The sequence below is a fragment of the Sapajus apella genome, unplaced genomic scaffold, assembly GCF_009761245.1.
Source record: "Sapajus apella isolate SASKATOON/1434 unplaced genomic scaffold, GSC_monkey_1.0 scaffold9, whole genome shotgun sequence".
Lineage (NCBI taxonomy): Eukaryota > Metazoa > Chordata > Mammalia > Primates > Cebidae > Sapajus > Sapajus apella.
In genome coordinates, this window is record NW_022436949.1 from 14,422,915 (window position 1) to 14,447,048 (window position 24,134).

Genomic DNA, 24,134 nt, shown 5'->3' on the forward strand with positions numbered 1-24,134 from the left:
TTCTATCTTTTACTCCTGTGTATCATGCTCTTTTGGGTTCTTGGATTTAGATTATTCTTGTTAATGGCTTTGAGTGAAATGTGGGATTATCAAAACACCTTTTGTTCCCTATACATATATATATACCAACTATGTATCCACAAGAATTAAAGATATACAATTAAAAAATAAATAAATAAAATACAATTCAATATGGGATTAATTTATGAAGTTCCTCTCCATCAGTAGTTGATGGATTAAAGAATACTGAGAGATTGAAAAAAGACAATGCTAATTTTACTATGCTTTGAATGAAATACTAAGACGTTAAAAAAAAAAAATCATCATCAGTACTGCATCTCTTTGGCAGTTCTTCCATAGCCTGTCTAGAAAGGCTGCTATCCTGCTTCATAACCATATTATTGAATTACAGAAGCTTTTCTCCTATTTTTTTTATTTTTTATAAAAATCTAATATTTCTCTAGGCATTGCAAGCATGTATTCAGGAATAAAATATGCAAAATGCATTAAATATTTAAAAGATTTACTTTTAAACTAGTAAAAGCGTTTGATTTTAATATTCTTTTCTGTTCATTGCACTTCCTCAGGAGCTACTTCTTCTAATGTTATTCTTGTATTCTTTTTTTCCTCAAAGATGTCATAATCTTATTTATCTAATCGCATTCATAGATAAGTTTCTATATTGGTTAGTGTCTGTGGTAAGAAAATATTTTCTCAGCTCAAAGAAGGCTGTTTATAACCAGGGAAACCACTTTGGACAGCAGTTCTGCTTTAAATAATACTTTTAACCTTGTGAAGAAAGAGTTGATATGGCAGGCCTAAAGTATTATATTAATACTTGGCTGACATCTAGGAACTTGAATTTCAGCAAGTTTCCACCATTAACTGATGAGTGCCTCATCAGGCCTACACTGTTTGCAGAAACAATGTGATTTATGCTGAACAACTTCTTTACTTCTAGGCATCTGGAATTTGATCATGTGCCAGGCACGGTGTGCCAGTGTGATCAAGTTCCAGGAAAGAATCTCTGGACACTGAGTCTCTAATGAGCTTCCCAGATTGAAAACATTTCACAAATGTCACATCCCATCGCTGGGGAATTTAAGTGCATCCTGTTGTAATTTCACGAGGAGAAGAGTCTTGGAAATGTGTGCCTGTTTTTCTCCAGAATTTATACTTTGCTCCTTTTTTATTTGCTGATTGTGCTTTGTATCTTTTTGTTGTAAGAAATCTTAGCAATGAGTACAACTGTATGCCGAGTCCTGTGAGTCCTCTTTGTGAATCGTTAAACCTAGAGACAGTCTTAGGAATCCTGACATAGAGCACTAATTCATTTTTGTTTTCATTCATTGATTCAATCAACAAAAGATGATAGTTTGAGCATGTGCCCCAGGGAAGCTGCTGCATTTAATATTAATAAACAAATAAAAAGATTAAAGTATGGTAGAAGATTCATATATTAAAAAATAATTATCTTAGGGTTCTAAGACAAGCTCACGGAGAAATGGCAGTTTATGGGTATCAGAGAATGTTTATGAGAAAATGATTCTTAAGCTTAATTTTGAATATTTAGATGAAGGTACATAGAGAGAAAATGTCATTCCAGATATATGCAACGGGACAGACTCTCGAAGCAGCATAATTTGTTTAGGTGGGTCAGATATTCCCATGGGGAAACAGGTAGGTTCTGGGTCATAAAAAGTGTTGCTAGCTCAAGTATTAGACGTCACTCCCATAATGTTAGAGAGTCAGTGTATTTGTTTTACATCGAAACTATGAAAAATTATCTCAAACTCAGTTGTTTTGAACAACACAATTTATTGTATTATAGTTTGGAGGCCAGAGTCTGACACAGGTCTCACCTGGCTAAAATCAAGGTACTGCCAGGGCTGTGCTCCTCTCTTGACACTTTAGGAAAGATCTGTTTGTCTTTTCCATCTTCTAGAGGTCACTCAATTCCTTGGCCTCTGACCTCCTTCTTCTGTTTTCATAATTATCAACATTGCATCTTTCTGGCTGTTATTCTTTAGTCATCGTTCTCTTTGACCGTAATCTTCATATTTAGGGACCCATGTGATTGAATTGGGCCCACCTGTAAAATGCAGGATAATCTCACTTCAATTTCTATAAAGTAATCCTGCCTACAAAGTAATTTTAGCTCTAAAGTAATATATTGACAGGGTCCATGGATTAAGATGTGGACATCTTTGGAAGATATTCTACTTGCTATAGTCATTTAATAATTTTGGTTAAAGGAGTAAAATGTGTGGTTTTGCAAAGCTATGCTTCTCCCTCTCCAGTATTTTAGAGATACTGCTGTGTCAATTACCTTCCTTTGACTAAAATAACGCAGAGGCATTTGACAATTCAATCAAATCAGAAAAACATTTACAATTTGTTTTAGTTAGTTCACCTTCCCAGTGTTTTGGAAGAGCAATGTTAAATGTCCCAAATAAATCTGACCACATATCGTTCCACATAATTTGACACAAACTGGCTGAACTAAAGGGGAAATTATTGGTGCATAAAGCCAAAGACACAAAACTTGACATGACTTCGGGCACAAATTGGCTCAGGGATTAAATTATGTCAAAAGGGTTGTTTTAGATATCTCTTTGAGGTAATGATTCATTTTCTTTGTATTCTCATGTTTATTGCAACATTAGTTCCAATAGCCAAGATATGGAATCAATCTAAATATCCATCAACAAATAAATGGATAAAGAAAATGTGACATACAATGGAGTACTATTCTGACATAAAAAAGAATAAAATCTTATTATTTGAGACAATGTGGATGATCCTTGAGGACATTATGTTAAATGAAATAAGCCAGGCCCAGAAAGATAAATACATGTTCTCACTCATATGTGGAAACTGAAATGATTGATCTTTTAGTAGTAGATAGTAAAATAGTGGTCACTAGAGGATGGACAGGGTAAGGGAGTGGGGCAACAGAGAGAGGCTGGTTAATTTACAATATTACAGCTAGATAAGAGGAATACTTTCTAGTGTTCTATGGTGTTAATACCTTAAGGTTACTAAGTAAACAATAATTTATTGCATTATTTCAAGTATCTTGAAGAGAAGATTTAGAATGTTAAGAACACAAAGAAATCAAGAAAATTTAGGTGGTGGATATACTAATTACCTGATTTGATCATTACACATTGTGTACATGTAATAAAATATCACAGTGTGATATTTTTAAACACACTGTGTATAAAATATACATAAATATATATACATTTATTAGATTAAATATATATATTAAATTAAATAGATATATATTTATGTAAATATATATATTTGTATAAAAATATATATTTATATACATAAATATATATAATTATTAGGTCTCTGTCTCTCTGTTCGTGTCTTTGTGTGTGTATATACAGACACGTAAATGTTTATAGCTCTATAGCAAAAAAAAAAAGAAAGAAAGAAAGAAAGAAAAAAAAATGTGTTGGTTTATTTCCACAACTTGGCCTCCTTTGTGCTAGATCAGTTCTCATGCAGGCGTTTCCCTGGTGGTTTCAAGAAAGCCACAATTTGCACAAATAATTACAAATTTCCAAGATAAGATGATCCCTTTGAAATAGAAAGAGTTTACTTGCGCCAAAGTCTAAGAAAATAAAATCCCTTTTGACCCATTGTCTCTAATTGAGTCAAATGATTATATTTGAACCAATTGCTGTGCTCAGCAGTAATTGGTCAAAATCACATGGTACAGGCATACACTGAATATATTGTGGATGCTATTTCAGACCACTGCAAAAAAGCAATTATTGCAAGAAAGTGAGTCACAGGAATTTTTTGTTTCCTCAGTGTGTGTATGAGTTTTGTTTACTATACACTGTAGTCAATCAATTGTGCAATAGCACTATGTCTAAAAAGACAACTTACATATCTTCATTAAAAAAGTTTATTGCTAAAAAGTACCAACAATCATCTGAGCTTTCAGAGAGTTGTAATCTTTTTGTGGGTAAACGGTCTTTTCTCAGTGCTGATGGCTGCTGACTGATCAAGGTGGTGGTTACTAAAGGCTGAGATGGCTGAGGCAATTTCCTAAAACAAGACAACTATAAAATTTGCACAAGAATTAATTCTTCCTTTCATGAAAGAGTTCTTTGTAGCATGCTATGCTGTTTGCTAGCATTTTGGCCACAGTAGAACTTTCTGCAATATTGAAGTCAATCTTGACTCTCAAACCCTGCCACTGCTTTATCAACTAACTTTATGGAATATTCTAAATCCTTTGTTGTCACTTAAACAGGGCTCACAGCATCTTCACCAGGACTAGATCCCACCCCAAATAATCATTTTCTTTGCTTCTATGAGAAGCAACTCCTCATCTGTTCGAGTTTTATCATGAGATTGAAACAATTCAGTCACATCTTCATGCTCCACCTCTAATTCTAGTCCTTTTCTATTTCTACCACATCTGCTGCTGCTTTCTTCACTTAAGTCTTGAAAGCCCCAAAGTCATCCTGCGGATTGGAGTCAACTTCTTCCAAACTCCTCCTAATGTTGGTATTTGATCTCCTATGACACACACATGTTCTTAATGGCATCGAAAGGGTGAATATTTTCCAGAAGGTTTTCAATGTTTTTTCCTCCAGATTTATCAGAGAAATCTCTATCTATGGCAACTACAAGCTTATGAAATATATTTCTTAAATAATAAGACTTGGAAGTCAAAATTCCTCTTTCAATGACAGGCTGCAGAATGGATGTTGTGCTAGCAGGCATGGAAACATTACATCTTCATCAGGGCTCTTGAGTAACCGAGTGCCATTGTCAATGGGAAATAATATTTAGAAAGAAATCTTTTTTTTTACTGGCCTCTATAAATGTGTACAATTGCTATGTGTCAATTAAAATTTATAAAAATTCTAATATTTTAGTACCTTGTTTCAATTCTTTTTTAGCTATTCCTATTGTGCATTTTGAGTGTTTTTTTAGTGTGTACAATATGCAGCCTTAAGTTATTATACTTGTCTTAGAGTTAATATTTTGTGCATTACATTACCTCACAAAAAATATCAGAACTTAAAACATGATAATTTTGTTTACAAACCACAGGATTTTGGGGATATATACACATATATATTCCACTTTATTTATAAACTCTGAAATACAGAGTAACACTTTTCTTTAAAATAGTCACTTTCTAAATAAAGAGAAAATAAATATGTAGTTTTCATAGTAATATACATATTTATCATTTTCAATGTTCTTCCATCATCTATGCAGACTCATATTTTCCTATGGTTTAATCTGACTTAATTCCTCATCTTGTAATAATTATTTTGTACTTCCTCTAGTGCACTTGTGCAATTTACTTGTTCAGTTGTTATTAAACTTAAAATGTGTTCAATTTGATATTATGTTGAAGGTATTGATGGAAATGATATTTTACCAACCCATTAAAATTTGTTGGTATATATGTCTCAAATTTGTCTCAAAATATTTATAAGAAAGGAAAATTTTTAAAGCAAAACAAAACAAAACGGTCGAGAGAAAATCTTTTCATGTTAAAAGAATAATTGTGCATCTACTTTAGTCTTATTATTTGTGACAGAACAATTTCAGAAAACTTTTACTTAGTTTGAGATCACTAGAGCTCATACTTAAAAAGACAAAGAAATACAATATCATTTAGCATCAATAAAAATATCTTTGAAAGTGAAGTTATTAAGATATTCATTACATATGACTGAAGAATGTTCAGCTTAAAATTATTCTTAAATTGAATATACTGAAATTAGAGCAACTTTCTTTGAACTATTTGGAGTTACATAGAAAATAGATAATTTTCGCCAGGCGCGGTGGCTCAAGCCTGTAATCCCAGCACTTTGGGAGGCCGAGGTGGGTGGATCACAAGGTCAAGAGATCAAGACCATCTTGGTCAATATGGTGAAACCCCGTCTCTACTAAAAATACAAAAAATTAGCTGGGCATGGTGGCGCATGCCTGTAGTCCCAGCTACTCAGGAGGCTGAGGCAGGAGAATTGCCTGAACCCAGGAGGCGGAGGTTGCGGTGAACCGAGATCGCGCCATTGCACTCCAGCCTGGGTAACAAGAGCGAAACTCTGTCTCAAAAAAAAAAAAAAGAAAATAGATAATTTTCATAAAAAGACTTGTTTTTAACTTTTATTTCAGATTCAGGGAATACAGATCCAGTTTTGTCATAAAAGTATGTTACCTGATGCTGAGGTTTGGGTTGTGATTGAACCCATCACCCAGTTAGTGAGCATAGTATCCAATAGGTTGTTTTTCAGCCCTTGCCCTCATGCCTTTCCCCTTTCTTGTAGTCCCTTCAGTGTCTATTGTTTCCATTTTCATGTTTATTTGTACTCAGTGTTTAGCTCCCACTTACAAGTAAAAGCGTGGTATTTGGTTTTCTGTTTCTCCATTAGTTCATTTAGGATAATGGCATCTAGCTGCATTCATGTTGCTGCAAAGAATATGACTTCATTATTTTTTATGGCTGCATAGTATTCTACTTTATCCAATCCACCTAGGTTGATTCCATGTCTTTGCTGTTATGCATAGTGCTGCAATGAACATACAGGTGCATGTATTTTTTTGGTAGGACAATTTATTTCCTAAATACCCAGTGATGGGATTGTTAGGTTGAATGGTAGTTCTATTTTTAGTTATCATAAGAATAATTTTTTAAAACTCTCATTAAATATAATCTAACTCTGAGGATCTCAGTAAATTACACCCATATGCAACTGCATATTTCCTATGGCATACATCGAATAAGTTTACAATAACAGGTTTGTTAAAACAGTAATTGAAGAACCAAGAACAGTTACAATTTGACAAAAAAAAAGAAACCTGTCATTACTTAATTCTAAGCTTATTTTAAAGACTAAATTTTTTTAACAATTAAAATTTTTAATGAAGGCAAAACAGTACAACATAAAATGTTGTCTAATGATTACATTTGACAAGAAAGTTCTGAGTGGGGGAAACTCTGAACTTCAGCATAAAAATGCATATCATCTATTCTCATAAAATGAAATTGTAGCTTTGTGATATATACTTGGTTTAACTGTCAGTATTCCCATCTCTAAACTAGGCATAATAATAATAGTAGATGTTTCTTATAGCACTGGGTAAAAGACATATGATAACTTATGTACAGTACTTGACTGAATACCTAGGATATAAGGTTTCACAAAGGTCAGTTTTTAAATTGTTATTATTATTATTGTTTTTGTTATTATATTCGAAATAAGCTAGAAATTCTCTACTATTAAACAAAATCTTGATGCAATGAAGACTGAAATTAGAAAAAAGCTGCTACATTAAAATTTAACTGGTTTCCTCTTTTCCTTTTTTCAAATTATAGACAATATGTCGTCTATGTTGATGGGAAAGATCAATTGACACTAAGTGTTTTGCCTTTAAGAAAGTTTTATATTCTCCCTTTGGCTTATAAGGACCCATGAAGTAGAAAAGTAAATAAATGGAAAAAGTGGCGGGGGGGACCAAGGTGGCTGAAAGGGAGCTTCTCCGCAGTGCTGCTGCCAGAGAATGAGACACAGAACCAGAGCAATATCCACATCTCCGAACGAGGTACAGGGTTCGTTTCAAAGGGACTGGTTAAACAGCAGGGTTAACCCAAAAAAGGTGGCAAAAGCAGCCCAAAGGCCTTGCTCCACCTGGGAAGTGTATCTGGCTTCACCTCCTTGGTACTCCGATTCAGATACAGCACTTCACTCCGTGACTTCGGCAGCACACAGCCCAGGAAGATGCTGCCTGGCTGAGAACCACCCCAAGTTGCAGACCCAGGCGACAGCCCAGGTCGACAGCCCCCACCAGACCAGTGCCTTGTCAGCGCAGACCAGGGCGGAGACTGGGTAACACCAAGTAGGCTTGTGAGAAGGAATTGCCCATCCCACAGAATAAGGGAGAGTTGAAAACCGGGAGGAGGATAAGTCTCACCCCAACAAGATCCAGCAAGCAGAATCCCTCTCCTGGGACAGTTTTGCGCTTAACACATCAGAAGGAGCTCCATCTGAGAGCAGCGGGCTCGGCAGAGGGAAAGAAACCTACCATTGGGAAGGCGGGGCTAATCCTACTGGCATAAGCAGAAACCAGGCGAAGAATAGACAGCATCCTGGCTTGACACCCATGCAGGCCAGCAGCGCTTCCACAGGCAGACAGTGGACAGACTGTCTCAAGCGGCACACTGACACCTGCATTTAAAAAAAGCCTCATACAGGAGAAAAAAAAAAAACAACTTTAACAGAAAGGACATCCACTCAGAGATCCCACCTAAAATCACCAACTTCAAAGATCAAAGATAAATCCATGAAGATGGGAAGAAACCAGCACAAAAAGGATGAAAACATCAAAGTCCAGAACATCTCTCTTCCCAAGAGAGATCACAGCACCTCACCAACAAGGGAACAAAACAGGTCAGAGAATGATTTTGACGAGCTGACAGAAGCAAGCTTCAGCAGATGGGCAATAAAAAACTTCTCTGAGCTAAAAGAACATGTTCTAACCCAATGCAAAGAAACTAAGAACCTTGAAAAAAGATTAGACAAAATGCTAACTAGAATAACAAGACTAGAGAAGAACATAACCTGATGGAGTTGAAAAACACACCACAAGAACTTCGTAAAGCATACACAAGTTTCAACAGCCAAATTGATCAAGCAAAAGAAAGATATCAGAGATTGAAGATCAACTCAATGAAATAAAAAGAGAAGACAAGACAAGAAAGAAAAAAAAGAGTAAAAAGAAATGAACAAATCCTCCAAGAAATATGGGATTATATGAAAACACCTAATCTACACTTGATTGATGTACCTGAAGAGGACACAGAAAATGAATCCAAGCTGGAAAACACTCTTAAGGATATTATCCAGGAGAACTTCCCCAGCATAGAAAAGCAGGCCAACATTCAAATACAGGAAATACAAAGAACACCACAAAGATACTCCTCAGAAAGAGAAACCCCAAGGCACATAATCATCAAATTCACCAGGGTTGAAATGAAGGAAAAAATGCTAAGGCAGCCAGAGAGAAAGGTTGGTTTACCCGCAAAGGAAAGCCAATCAGACTCACAGCAGATCTCTTGGCAGAAACCCCACAAGCCAGAAGAGAGTGGGGGCCAATCTTCATCATCCTTAAAGGAAAGAACTTTCAACCCAGAATTTCATATCCATCCAAACTAAGCTTCATAAGTGAAGGAGAAATAAAATCCTTTATGGACAAGCAATTACTGAGATATCTCATTGCTACCAGACCTGTCTTACAAGAGCTCCTGAAGGAAGCACTAAAAATGAAAAATGATTCCGATCTTCAGACATCTAGTACCAGTCACTGCAAAAATGGTAAAGACCAACGATACAATGAGGGAACTCCATCGACCAATGGGAAAAACAAACACCAGTAACAAAATGGCAGGATCAAATTTACACACAACAATATTAATGTTAAATGTAAATGGCCTAAATGCCCCAGTAAAAAGACACAGACTGGCAAACTGGGTAAAAAGCCAAGAACCATCGCTGTGGTGTATTCAGGAGACCCATCTTACATGCAAAGACACACACAGGCTCAAAATAAAGGTATGGAAGAAGATCTATCAAGCAAATGGAGAGCAAAACAAAAGCAAGCATTGCAATCCTAGTCTCTGATAAAATGGACTCTAAACCAACAAAGATCAAAAGAGACAAAGAACGGCATTACATAATGGTGAAAGGATCACTACAACAAGAAGAGCTAACTATCCTAAATATATATGCACCCAATACAGGAGCACCTAGATATATAAAGCAATTTCATAATGACCTACAAAGAGACTTATGCTCCTGAACAATAATAGTGGGAGAGGATAACACTCCACTGCTGGAGAGGATGTGGAGAAATAGGAACACTTTTACACTGTTGGTGGGAGTGTAAATTAGTTCAACCATTGTGGAAGACAGTGTGGCAATTCCTCAAGGATGTAAAAATAGAAATTCCCTTTGATCCTGCCATCCCATTACTAGGTATATATCTGAAGGATTATAAATCATTCTATTATACAGACACATGTACACATATGCTCATCGTGGCACTGCTTACAATAGCAAAGACCTGGAACCAACCCAAATGCCCATCAATGATAGGCTGGACAAGGAAAATGTGGCACATATACACCATGGAATACTATGCAGCCATAAAAAATGATGAGTTCATGTCCTTTGTAGGGACATGGATGAAACTGGAAAGCATCATTCTCTTGTGTCAGCAAACTGACACAAGAACGGGAAGTCAAACACCACATGTTCTCACTCATAGGCAGGTGGAATGAAAAGTAAATAAATGGTTGGTTTTGGGAGGGCTCCTACTTGAAACTGTATGCAGCTTTAAGAAGTAGGAACAATTGATCTAAATAACTCTTTCATCAGAGATTTCGCTGCATATTTGTGTAATCATGATAGCAAGAACTTAAAACATTTTTTTCTTCGGGTTGTAATAATTGCCTGAGACAAATCTCAGAGTTTTAAGACAAAGGCTATTTCATCTTGAGACTATTAAGTACATATTTACAAATTTCATGTAAATAATGAATATGTATTCTAATTGGATTCTCATGCTGAGGTAAGATAACTAGTAATAATATTCCAATCCTGCATGTGACAAACTGGTGTCTGACCTACTAAAGGCCTGGCAGTTAAAAGTGACAAAGGCACTGCAACCATTTCTGCTTTAATACATGAGAAAACCTAAGAAAGTGGAAATATTTGTAAATTATAATTAGAAGTTACAATTTATTGGGTTTCAGATCTGTCAATAATTTTGCTATATATATATACATTGAAATTTACATTAGGTGACTTGAGCTACAATGGAGTTTAGGTTACTTTATTATCTAGGAAAACATCTCAAACTTTGAGGACCTTTGTTTTTCATCTTTTAAATTATGTAACTGAAAGTGATCTCCAGTTGAAGATGATAACCCAAGAGAAGCAAGTAGTAAGGCAATAGCCTGGTGATTTCATTATCTGTGCTGAGTGTATAGAAGATTCATGATGATGGCTGCAAATGAGATTGATTCCTTGCCCTCGATCCAACCAGATGACTTATGGTAATCAGAACATATTTAGGCTTTGTATTTTAAAAGCAATACAGAGGAAGGCATGTTGAATGCTTAAAATACTAAAAGAAAAAGTTTGCACATATTTTAAGGCAACATTTGCCTACTGTATTCTTTAGAAATTTTGTCACACAGCTTGATGACTTACTAGTATTCCTATAATGCAAACAGAACTTCTATTAAAAGATCGGACTCTATATTTTGAGAGACTTGTTTAAAATTTGATTTTATAACTTATCATTTAAACTTGTACAAGTTTTAAAACCTCTGTATACTGAGGCTGGTCATAGTGGCTCATGCCTGTAATCCCAGCACTTTGGGAGGCTGAGGCAGGTGAATCACCTGAGGTCAGGAGTTCAAGAACAGCCTGGCCAACATAGTGAAGCCCTGTCCCTGCGAAAATAGAAAAATTAGCCAGGCATGATGGTGGGTGCCCGTAATCCCAGCTACTTGGGAGGCTGGGGTGGGAGAATCCCTTGAACCTGGGAGGCAGAGGTAGCAGTGAGCCGAGATCTTGCCATTGCATTCCGGCCTGGGCAATAGAGTGAGACTCTATCTCAAAAACCAACCAAACAAACAAAACGCTGTATATATCAGTTTCCACATCTGAAATATGAGAAATATATTACTTATAAAATTAGCTCCATCACTTTGTTTTGCGAATTAAGTGAGATTGTGTGTATTAAAAACAATCTCTCCTTAGTATAGCGTAAGGGCTCAATAAATTTTAGCCATTACTAATCTCTCCCTAGTATAGAGCAAGTGTTCAATAAATTTTAGCCATTGCTATTGTTATCATCAACACTACCATCATAATAATCATAATAATTATCATCATTATTTGGTAAAGATAATGTTTATTTTTGCCTGTCCTCTTAGCAATCAATGGAACAGAAGAATTTCTGTAGTTATAATGTCAGGTATTGCTTGGAAAACATAAACTGATAAAGTTTGAACAGATTTTACAAAGTTGGTCTAAACTCTACCTATATCTTTGGAAATAATTTATTTGGTTTCCTATTTCTTTGTTTTAGAGCATTAAATCTTCTAGCTATTTTGAAACACACAATAAATTATTCTTAACTATAGTCACCCTACTGTGCTATCAAACACTAGAACTTACTTCTTCTAACTCTATGTTTGTACCCATTATCCAGCCTCTCTTTATCCTCCCTCCCACCCTTCCCAGCATCTGATTACTATCATTCAACTCTCTACCTGCATGAAGTAATTATTTTTAGCCTCCATAAATGAGGGAGAACTTGTGACATTTGGCTTTCTGTGCCTGATTTATTTCAACTAACATAATAACATTCAGTTTCATCCATATGCTGGAATGATTACAAGATTTCATTCTTTTTTATAGCTGAATGGTATTCTATTACATACATTTACCACAATTTCTTTATCCATTCATCTGGTGATAGACACTGATTGATTCATATCTTGGCTATTGTAATAATCATGCAATAAACATGGGGGTGCATGCAATCCTTTGATATATTGGTTTCTTTTCATTTGGATAAATATCCAGTAATGGTACTGGTAGATTGTATAGTAGGTCTATTTTTAGTTTTTTGAGAAAACTCTCTAATGGCTGTATTAATTTACATTCACACCAGTTGTTTCCTTTATTGGCCAGAAGCTTTTTAGTTTAATATAATCTCAGTCATCTATTTTTGTTTTTGTTGCCCATGCTTTTAAAATTTTAGTCATAAAGTCTTTCCTTAGACTAATGTTCTGAAGCCTTTCCTCTATGTTTTCTTCTACTATTTCTATAGTTTTAAGTCTTGTATTTATGTCTTTAGTCCATTTTGAATTGATTTTTGTATATGGTGAGAGCTAGTCTACTATTATTTTTCTTTATATAGCTCTCCAGTTTTCCTAGCACTATTTTTTGAAGAGGGTGTCCTTTCCCTCTATGTATACTCTTGGCATTTTCATTGAAAACTAGTTGAATGTAAATATGTGGACTTTTTACTGGGTTCTCCGTTCTGTTCCATTGTTCTGTATATCTGTTTTTGTCCAATACCATCTTGTTTTGGTAACTGTAGCTTAACTTGAAGTCAGGTGGTTTGGTAACTGTAGTATAATTTGAAGTCAGGTAGGTTGGTAACTGTAGTAAAATTTGAAGTCAGGTAGTATAATATTTCCAGCTTTGTTCCTTTTGCTCAATTTTGCTTTTGCTGCTTGGACTCTGGCAATTCCATTTACCTTTGGAGATTTTGTTTTTCTATGAAGAACATCGACAGTTTGATAGAATTGCACTGAGTCTGTTGGTTGCTTTCGGTAGTATTGCCATTTTAACAATATTTAGTTCTTTCAATCCATGAATGTCCCCTTCAGTTTCATCCACCAGTGTTTTATGGTTTTCATTGTAGTGGTCTTTCACTTCCTAGGCTAAATATACTCCTAGGTATTTTTTTTGTAGCTATTGTAAGTGGAATTAATATCTTGATTTCTCTTTCAGCTAGCTCATAATTGATAGGTAGAAATTTTACTGATTTTTGTATGTTGATTTTTTATTTTTCAGCTTTACTAAGTATGTTTATCAGTTCTAACAGATTCTTTTTTTTGGCAAGGTCTCACTCTGTCACCCAGCCTGGAGTGCAGTGGTGTGATCTCCATCTGCTGCCACCTCTGCCTCCTGGGCTCAAGTGACCCGCCCACCTCAGCCTCCCAAGTAGCTGGGACTACAGGTGACCACCACCATGCCCAGTGGCTAATTTTTATATTTTTAGTAGAGACAGGGTTTCACCATGTTGCCCAGACTGGTTTCGAACACCTGGGATCAAGTGATCCATGCGTGTTGGCCTCCCAAATTGCTGGGATTACAGACCTGAGCCACTACGCCCAGCCTCTAAAGTTTTTTTGGTGGACTATTTAGGTTTTCCTGTATGTAAGATAGTGACATGTGCAAAGAGGGACAATCTGACTTTCTCTTAGTCAATTTAGATACTTTTTGTTTCTTTCTCTTGCCTGATTGCTTTGCCTAGTACTTCCAATACTACCTTGAATAAGAGTGATGAAAGCGGACACTGTAGTAATGTTCCAACCAAGAGGGAAACAACAAAATAGTAAACTACAGGCCAATAGACTTGATGAACATAGATGCAAAACTCCTCCACAAAATATTAACAAACCAAATTCAACAAGTGAAAAAAAGATAATAAATCATGATTAATTGGGATTTTTCCTATAGATGCAAGGATGGTTCAACATATTCAAATCAATGAATGGAATATGACACACAAACAAAATAAATATGAATATCTTAACAGATGTAGAAAAAATTTGAGAAATCTCAGCATCCTTTCATGATAAAAACTCAACAAATTTGGCATAAAAGGAATATACTTCAACATAATAAAGGTCACATATGGCAAACTCATAGCTACTATTATACTAAATAGTTGAAAGCCTTTCCTCTAAAAACTGTAACATGAAAGAAATTCATACTCATAAAACCACAGTTTCTAGTACAAAGGTCTTATGGACAGAAAGTATTCAGTGTTTTCTGAGATAACTGTAATAAAATAACTATTTCCTGAATTACAGAAAATAACCAAAGAATGTGCTAAAAGGTAAAGAACACTTTGCAATAGATTTTTGGGAAAGAAAGCCAAAATATGTATGTTGGCATTAACAAGCAGATGTTTTAGATAAATAATATATTTGTAAACTGGCAAGCTAAACTTTTCATAATCTACTTTTTATGGTAATATATTATAAAAATGTAATTCTTATAAAATGTTGGTAGGGAATATTTCAAAATTTTTTGTTCTCTGATATTTATATCAGATATTCTGTGGGTGAAGGCAAACGAGAAGCAAAGCAGGTTTATAACAGATCAGTAACAGTATAAAGGTCATGAGACAGCACAATAATTTACCGATAATTAGTGGGACAAAAAGTATGCTTCACCAGATTCACTGGTATTAGTTTCATTGTCTGACTGCTATTTTCATCACTCCCCTTCTTATTAAAGTTCCTCAGGCTGAACACATGAAGAAACATAGAAATCTCTAACAAGACAACTTCTTCTTGAGAAGAGAGGAGAAATTCCCTCAGGAAATACTTAGATTTTATTTTATTTTATATTATTTTTGATTTAATTTTGTATAAATAGGCCAAATGATGCAACAGACAAATATTTGAGGCTTTGACTTTTCTTTGAACTCAAATCTTAATAACAATAATATATGACATGAAATACCACTTTTATAAATAAAATGTGCATAGAAGATATTTTTTCACTGACTTTAACAGCCATATAAAACTGTTGGAAAGAAAATGTTTTTAAAAAAAGAGTTGGGTAATTATTTAAATATTTTATTTTTTCAATATCGAGATTTGATATCCGTGTACAAGAAAAATACAAATAAGTTCTCATTTTAAAGAGCTATTCTTTCCATGTAAATATATATTTTTCTTCGTGGGAGTAGACTTTTAAACATTTTTATATTCAAATTAATTTCCTTTCATCCATTTAGGTAATTTAAACACCACTGACTGTAATCAGGACAAATTATAAGTAAATCTCAGAGTGTTTAGTCTAATTATGTCTCTGAATGTTATAGATTGAAATCATAGTTAATTTATAAAGTCATCTATAATCCATCATAAGACCACATTTTAAAAACTCCTAGAGTCATTATTTGGAATTATTTTTCTTAATAAAAATATTTTTCTTAGAAATAAAAATTTGATGGTATTATAAAAATAATTTATAGCAAAAGATTCTGTTCAAATGCTGAGTACATTAAAAAACCTTAAAGAATCAATATGAAATTCTTCTTTTTCCTGGTTAAATAAAATACCATGCTTCAGTACTTAGAAAAGGAATGTTCACAGGGCCAGTAACTCAACATGACATTTTATCTGGACCTGGCTGCACCCCACACTGGCCTCCTCTAAACCATGTTTAGTGTTGACTAAATTAAGAACAGCAAGTCATGGAGGTAGAGATTAAATTCACTATCTCAGAATTCAGGTTGGAAGATGAAATTTCAAGTTACCTAAATGTGAATAGTTCTGGAGTTTCATAAGTATACAGTTGAAGGCAAACTTATCTTGTATGAGACCACAGTAACTACAGAGGGGAAAAGGTAAACTGCTAATGAGAAGAAACAACCTTCCATATATACAGACTCCACATCAAATATAAAGCAATAAACGTAAAATTGAAGAAGAGGGCATTTCGGAGGTTTTCCTAAAAGCACAGTGATTACAGTGTTAATTTACCAAATAGGGGAAAAAGTAGAATTAGATAATAAAAACAGGATACTCATTAATAAGAAATGTGATAATGCACAAATAACCAGAATGAAAAAGGAAGCCCTGATAGATAGACAGTTTAAAAGAGAGCATGGCATAGTCTTGAGAGAGTTAAATTTGGAGCTTGCACTCATTCGTGTCAGTTTGTCCTTAAAGTGTCAGGGTACAGTTACTACATTAATAACTGTTGAAAAAAACGTTGTAGACTTTAGTGATGATGTAGATTTTAAATGAGCCTGTTGCTCTGAATATAACAAATGTAGCAAAGTTGATTTAATAACTGAATGACAGTAATGCTTCTTTATCACAGTGCTGTTTGTTGACTCAAATTAGAGAAAATGTATTTAGAGTGCTTCCAGTGTTTAGCATTTATTTAAAGATCATGACTTTAATCTGCAAATGAAAGATGGGTGATACTGAAACAGACTTAAAATACACCATATACGTAGATATTGTACTTCTTTTTTTTTTTTTTTTTGAGACACAGTGTCACTCTGTCGCCAGGTTGGAGTGCAGTGGCACAATCTCGGCTCACTGCAACCTCTGTCTCTTGGGTTCAAGTGATTCTCCTGCCTCAGCCTCCCGAGCAGCTGAGACCACAGGCATGCACCACCAAGCTTGGCTAATTTTTTGTATTTTAGTAGAGACAGGGTTTCACCATGTTGGCCAGGATGGTCTCTATCTCCTGACCTCGTGATCTACCAGCCTTGACCCCTCAAAGTGCTGGGATTATAGGCGTGAGCCACTGTGCCCAATATTGTACTTATTTAAGAAAGAATGTCCAAATGTAATTTTATGCATAGTTGACTATTAATAAGCTTGTTAATAACTTTCTACATTTTAACATCTATATTTGTCAAGATAAGGTAAATTATGATTCAGTAACAAATAAACCTCCATCTGTCAGTGATTTTATACAACAGGGTTTACACTGACTTATTAAAAATCCACTGAGACCATCCAGGCTGTCTTCTTTCATTCAGTGATTCAGGGAACTGGGCTGGGAGTTGTGCAGCGTATGTGGATATTTTGGGAGTTCTAAATATCGCTAGAACATAACCATATTTTGAAAGCACGTGTTTCAAAGAGAAATTTTTTGATTGCTAATCTTGGAAGCTTAAGTATAAATGCATTGATTTATGTATCTTGTCAGTGAGTGCTATTGAGTATTTACTGTGTGTTAGACACTGGCAAGGCACATAACATACTGAACAAAACGGACGTTTCACTTGTTCTAAGAAAGCTTACGGTATGGGGTATGCTTTTGGGGGAGAGAATATAAGCAAACACTCAAAGAATGCCACAAAATATAATTTCAAATTGTGATAAGTATTACTTAATAGCAATGAGGATGTGTGTGAACATACAGTAGTGCTTCTAGTCTGACAGGTAAAAAAAAAAAAAAAAAAACCAACTAAGAAAATGTTCATTTATCTAAAAGCTTAATAATAGATAGAGTGGGAAATGTGCCTTACCCTGAAGGACCAGAATGTCTTGAGAAAAGTGTGAATAAAATCCCTTAAAGCTTAACTGAATAAATGTCAGCTTATTAAGTGCATAGCAGTCCATTTTAAAGATGGTATATTTGAAAAGCAATAGACAATTTTCAAATTTTGTGTGTGTGTATATATACACATGTGTGTTTGGCTTTGATCCCTCTGCCTCCAGTGAAATTAATTGTGCTTAACATTAAGAGGCAGGTGTTGAGTTGAGGCAAGAACTGACAATAGATTGGATGAGGCTCTTGGCAGTAGGAAATGGAGTTTTCGTTTCAATCACAAAGAGGAAAACATCAACAACAAACCAGAAAGTCTACATCTAGTTGTAAATATGTCATCATCTGTTTTAGTAGGATACCTGGCAATAAAGGGATATGTGGGATTACTGAGAAACAGGGAAATATGTATGTATGTGGAGGGGACAGTATATAATCTGAAATTAACTCTATTCATTCCTGACAATAGGACAATAAAAGTAGTAAATAGCTCTCAACTTTGTTTGTGTGTTTGTTTGTTTTAGCATCTGTGACCCACTAACATAGGTAGCTTTATGGTTTCATTTGGTAGTTTCTCTGGTTTTCTGCTAAAGTATTATCAATTTAAGTTTACATTTTCTGCATTTTAAAATCTCTGCTAGTATAGGAGACTAGTTGCAAAAATGGCCTCCATCTTCACTCACCCATTAACCAGCTCCAGTATCCATATCTTTTGCAATGAGCCTTTTTAGTTGTTCACATCAGCTGATACATTTTGTTTCTTACCAATTGAATATGGTGTGGACTTTTAATTTTCTTTACACATTAGACAATTGGGAAATTATGTACTAGTTTTGAGACTCCTGATTAGAAGTTGTTGCATGATTCCACTCTCTCTCTCTTGCTCTTCTGCTTTCATTCTGAGATCAAAGCCAAGAGGTCATGTCCAAGGAGATACATTAAGAAGAACGAAGTCAGTCTAGAATTTCTAGCTGGGGCCTCAGACATGTAAGAAAGCCCACTGAAAATCAGCAAAGCTGAGTAACTGTTGGAAAGCCAACCACAGCTGCATGGATGGGCTCCAGTGAGCCCAGCTCAGTCCGCAGAATCACCCACCAAATACATAGACTTGTGAATAAAAATAGCTGTCTATCATTGCAACCCATGAAAGTCTTGTGATTGTTTCACATACAAAATTGTTGTGATTATAGATAACTGAGAAGGTAATAATTCTTGTATAAGCCAGGGTTCTCCAGAGAAACAAAATAGTTATCTATTGCTTTGAAATAAATAACTGAATAGGTAACTAGATGGATGGATAAAGATAATAGATGATAGATGACAGATAGATAGACAATAGATAGATGATGCATAGATAGATGATAGACACATGATAGATAAATGATAGATAGACAGGTAGATAAAAGATAGATGATAGATAAATAGATAGATAGATAGATAAAGGGAGATTCAATGGGAAAATCAGCTCATATAATTTTGGAGGTTGAGAAATCCCACAATATGTTTTCTGCAAACTGGAGAAGTAGAAAAGCCAGTGGTGTAATTCAAGCTTAGTCCAAAGTTTTGAGAAGCAGGGGAGCTGATAGTATAACTGAGGCTGAAGCCCTGACAATAAGGCTGGGAGTGCAAAGGGTATAGGGGTAAGTCCCATGGTCTGAAGGTCTGAGAATGTGGAGCTCTCATATAAGAGCAGGAGAAGATGTATGTTCCAGGTCCAGAAGAGAGAGCAAATTCACCTTTCCTTCATCTTTTGATTCTGTTTAGGCCCTCAGAAGACTGGACGATAATTGCCTGCAATGGTGAGCAATCTTAGTTTCTGTCTACTGCCTTAAATTCTAATCTTCTGAAAATGCCCTCACAGACAGAAATAATGTTTTACCAACAATCTAGGTATGCTTTAACACAGTTACATTGACATAAAATTAACCATAATAATTCCTTAAAATTAAGATATTTATAAACACATCACGCTTTTAATGGCAAGGTATATGTTATATACTGCCAGCTTTATTTCCCAAAACCGCAAATATTACAATTTTGGCTATAGAACAGATTATCAAACCATGTGATTGATTATCTGATGTGACAACAGAAATGTCTCAAATTTCTCCTAAATTTTAAGGATTACATTTATTTACTCAGTATTCTAGCCTTTTATGTTATAGGGCCTAGACTAGGCCTCTGAAAAATGTTTACTAAAAGAATAAACTAATGAACAAATGCAGACTTACAGTGCCTGCATCATACTTGTGTGGCAGTGTGTTCTCCAATTTCCAAGTTGAAATAAATAACCAAAATAATAAGTGTTGATATGTGGTATTGACTGAATTGTGCCCCCTCCCCAAATTCACATGTTCATATCTTAATCCCATGTTCATGTCTTAATCCCCATGTGACAGCATTTATAGATAGGGCTTTTGGGAGGTAATTAAGATTAAATGAAGTCGAAGGGTGGGATCCTAATATGAAAGGATTGGTGCCTCATAAGAAGAGGATAAAGAGAAAGATTTCTCACTCTCTCTTTCCCCATGTTCAGGCACCAAAGGAAGTCCATATAAGAACACAGTTAGAAGGAGGCTGTCTACAAGCCAGGAAACAAGCCCTCACCAGAAATCAAACACTGTCAGAACTTTGATCTTGGATTTTTCAGCAGAAGAAAAAAAATCATGGGAAAACAAACTTATGCTGTTTAAATCACTCAATCTATATGATTTCATTATGGCAATCTGCGAAGACTAAAGCAGTGTGAAAAGAACAATAGCAACAAAAAGAAAATATCACACTTAAGAAATTACATTGATGATATGATGATGTAAAAAGCTGAAATTCTATGACATGAAATGTATGAATGGGAGTAAAATGTGTCTCAAGGAAGAAGAAAGCAGACTTTTTTCTCTTTTTCTTTTTTTAACTGATTTTGAAAACAGAAATCTGAAAATATAGAGTTTTATTTGTGCGTTTCTCTGAATGACTGTCCTGGACACTGCCTCGAGAATTACAATGGCCTCATGATTAGGTCTTATTTAGGCCTACTTGAGAGAGCAGTATAGACACAGCCTGGTAGAGAAAAACTGAACTGTTTAAAACAAATATTTTGGTCCCTTCATGCTGCTCCTGGCTTTCCCTCTTAACTATGGTTTGAGTCAAATTCATTTACTCTATTTTTTGTCCTAATTTATATCATTCTTTTTTCTCATGTGTGTATGAGTCCTTCTAATCAGAATTCTGCTCATTGCTCTACAAATAAGTTTTTACGAATAAGACTCACGTTTATGGATACAGAAACAACTAGGAAGTTGTGTGGCACAAGACAATTATTCAATATATAATGGTCTCATCTCCCTTCTCAAATATTTGTGGCTTATATCTTTAAAAATATTAGTATTCTATGACATAGTCAATACCTACTTAACAGAAAAAAAATGAACAAACAAAATTAACATATGGAGTAGGAAATATGGAAATATTCTTAAGTATTGACTTAGAGACATCCACATTGCGGTCCGACAGCTGTGTAGGCAAAAGACAAAAACTAAATAACTAAATACTATGGGAATTAGAGCCCCAAGAGTAAGTAAGGAGAGAAATAATGTGAAACATGTTCCTAGGTTAAGGTCATATCAACCTATTATTACATAACATTTAGATATGTTATGTGTTTTGTTTTGTTTTGTTTCAGGTCTAGAGAATAAGTTTATACACTGCCTCGTTAGGTCCAGGTGCACATGTCCAGGTGGGTGATCCTGGCGCTTCAATTCATTTACAAGCATTGGATTCCATGCCTGCTCCTGTGCCCACAGGCTTCCCCGATAGGCCAGCAATCTCCATAATGCTTTATTAAAGGGCAGATTCCTATGTAGTTCTTGGGGGAATTTTTACAAATATCAAAGGAACTAATCCAGCATCTTATATAGAACTCTGCATTAATATTGTAGAGAACCCTGTAGTAATATTGTCCTGAAAAACATTAATAGCAATTAATTTGATTGATTATAGGGTAATAGAACTAAAAATAATTAATTTTTTGGTATACAGTACATGTTCCCAACATAGTGTTTGTATTCAATACAAAGATAGTAAATTTTGTTTTGTTTTGGTTTTATTTTTTAAAATATGGGTTTATATTTAAAAGATTTTAATGTAAGTTGTTCCACTTAAAATATACCAGAGACATATTATCAATCAAGATAAATTAGATATTAATTTAATCTATTACCTTTTAATAGTTTGAAGTTTTATAAAATGAATTTAGCGTATGTTCAACCATTTTGTTACTTAAATATCAGTGTTGTTACTATATTTTTTCTATTAATTGTAGGTCATGCCTATATCTCTCAATTGTTGGTATGTTTATATTAGTTAAATATTTCACAGAAGAAAAATCCTGGTTCCCAAAGCACATATATTTTAAATTTTAATAAATACTATCAGATTACTTTCTAAAATATTGTAATTTACATTCTTGCCAACAGCATGTAAGAATATCTACTCCTCTATACCTCTCAGTGCAAAGATGACAAATGATATTTCATTGTGGATTTAATTTGCATTTTCCTGACTTCTAGTAATGCTAAATGTCTTACAATATGTTTATTACCCTTTTGCATTTTCTATCCTGTAAATTATTTGTTCATATTATTTACCATGTTTCTATTAAGGCATTTTACTTATAAATTTATAGGAGCTATTTACATTAAATTAAAAAGGGTACTTTGTATTGCTCTGTCATATACATTAATGGTATTTTCTTCCTGTGGTCTATCGTTGGTATTTTGATATTACGTACAGTGTTTTTTGTTTGTTTACCATATGAACACCTACATTTCAGTTTAATCAGTTATTTTATTCCATTTCTTTACATATTTTTGGTTATATTTCCTCCTTACCAGGAAAGGTAATCTAGTGTTCATTAATTTTGACTGTGTATTAGTCTGTTTTCACTCTGCTATAAAAAACAACCTGAGAATGAGTAATTTATAAATAAAAGGGGTTTAATTGGCATACAGTTCAGCATGGCTGGCGAAGCCTCAGTAAACTTACAGTCATAGAGGAAAGCAAAGGACAAGCAAGAACCTTCTTCACAAGGCAGCAGGAGAGAAAGAGTGAAGGGGTAACAGCGACACACATTTAAACCATCAGATGTTGTGAGAACTCACTCATTATCAGGAGAAAAGATTAGAGGAAACTGCTCCCCAAGATCCAATCACCTCCCACTAGGTTCCTCCTGTAACACCTGCAATTACAATTCGACATGAGATTTGGGTGGGGACACTGAGCCAAACCACATCAGTTTGTTTATATTTCTGTCACAAACTAGATAGAATAAGAGATATTAACCCCTTGCCATCTCAAGATGGTAGCTAAATCTCTACATTTTCTTATGTTGCAAATGAGTTTGCATTATAGCGTCAAGTAATGAAATTGTGTAGAAATAAATCCCATTCAGATTTTACTGTGGACCAGCCTAAAGGAAAATGTTATGGGATAATATTATGTCAATTAGACACCATCTTACTAGACTATTAGAGATTTTCCGCTGAGTGTTGAAGAAGTAAGCTGCAATGTTTTGAGAGGGTCATGTGGATAGGACATGAGGGCAGCCTCTAGGAATTGATGGTGGCTCCAGCTGACAGTCAGCAAGAAAATAGACACCTCAGTTATTTAGCCTCAATCAACTGAATTCTGCCAACAATCTGTACTTGGAACAGAAACCCAAACTGCTGATGAGAACTCAGCTTAGCCAACATTATTTTATCTTAGTGAGACCCTGGGCAGAGTACCAATTTAGCCATGCCTGAACTCTTAACTCTGAAAACACTAGGTTCTCTATTCTGCTTCGTTGATCTGTGTGTCTATTTTTATACCAACACCATGTTGCTTTGGGTACTATAGCCTTGTAGTGTAGTTTGAAGTTATACTAAGATAAGAAACTTGTAAATTTGTGCTGAATTGTTATACAGTAAGAAAAAAACTAATATATAGATTCTCACTTTTTAAGACCGTAGGAAAGGAGAGGTTCTTTACCTCCAATTACTGACTTTGAATTTTCTATCACTTTGAGTAGGAATATCAACAAATTATTTGATTTATAGAAACAAGGAAACTTAGCATTTCTTAAATCTGAATAATTATAATAATACCTGTTCTCATTATCCTAAAGATAATACAATATTTCTTTTTTTTTTTTTTTTTTTTTTTTTTTACGGTGTTTCGCTCTTTTTTCCCAGGCTGGAGTGCAATGGCGCGATC

At 34.7% G+C, this 24,134-nt stretch overlaps 1 long non-coding RNA gene across 1 annotated transcript in view; it reads left to right on the plus strand.

Moving 5' to 3' along the window:
- Positions 1 to 14,173: 14,173 nt before the first annotated feature.
- LOC116551201 overlaps positions 14,174 to 24,134 on the plus strand; it is a 14,297-nt gene continuing 4,336 nt past the window's right edge. The window contains exons 1-2 of the long non-coding RNA XR_004268767.1: positions 14,174 to 14,268; positions 17,464 to 17,466. This is a non-coding gene — a long non-coding RNA (uncharacterized LOC116551201). The remainder of the gene's footprint in view (positions 14,269 to 17,463; positions 17,467 to 24,134) is intronic.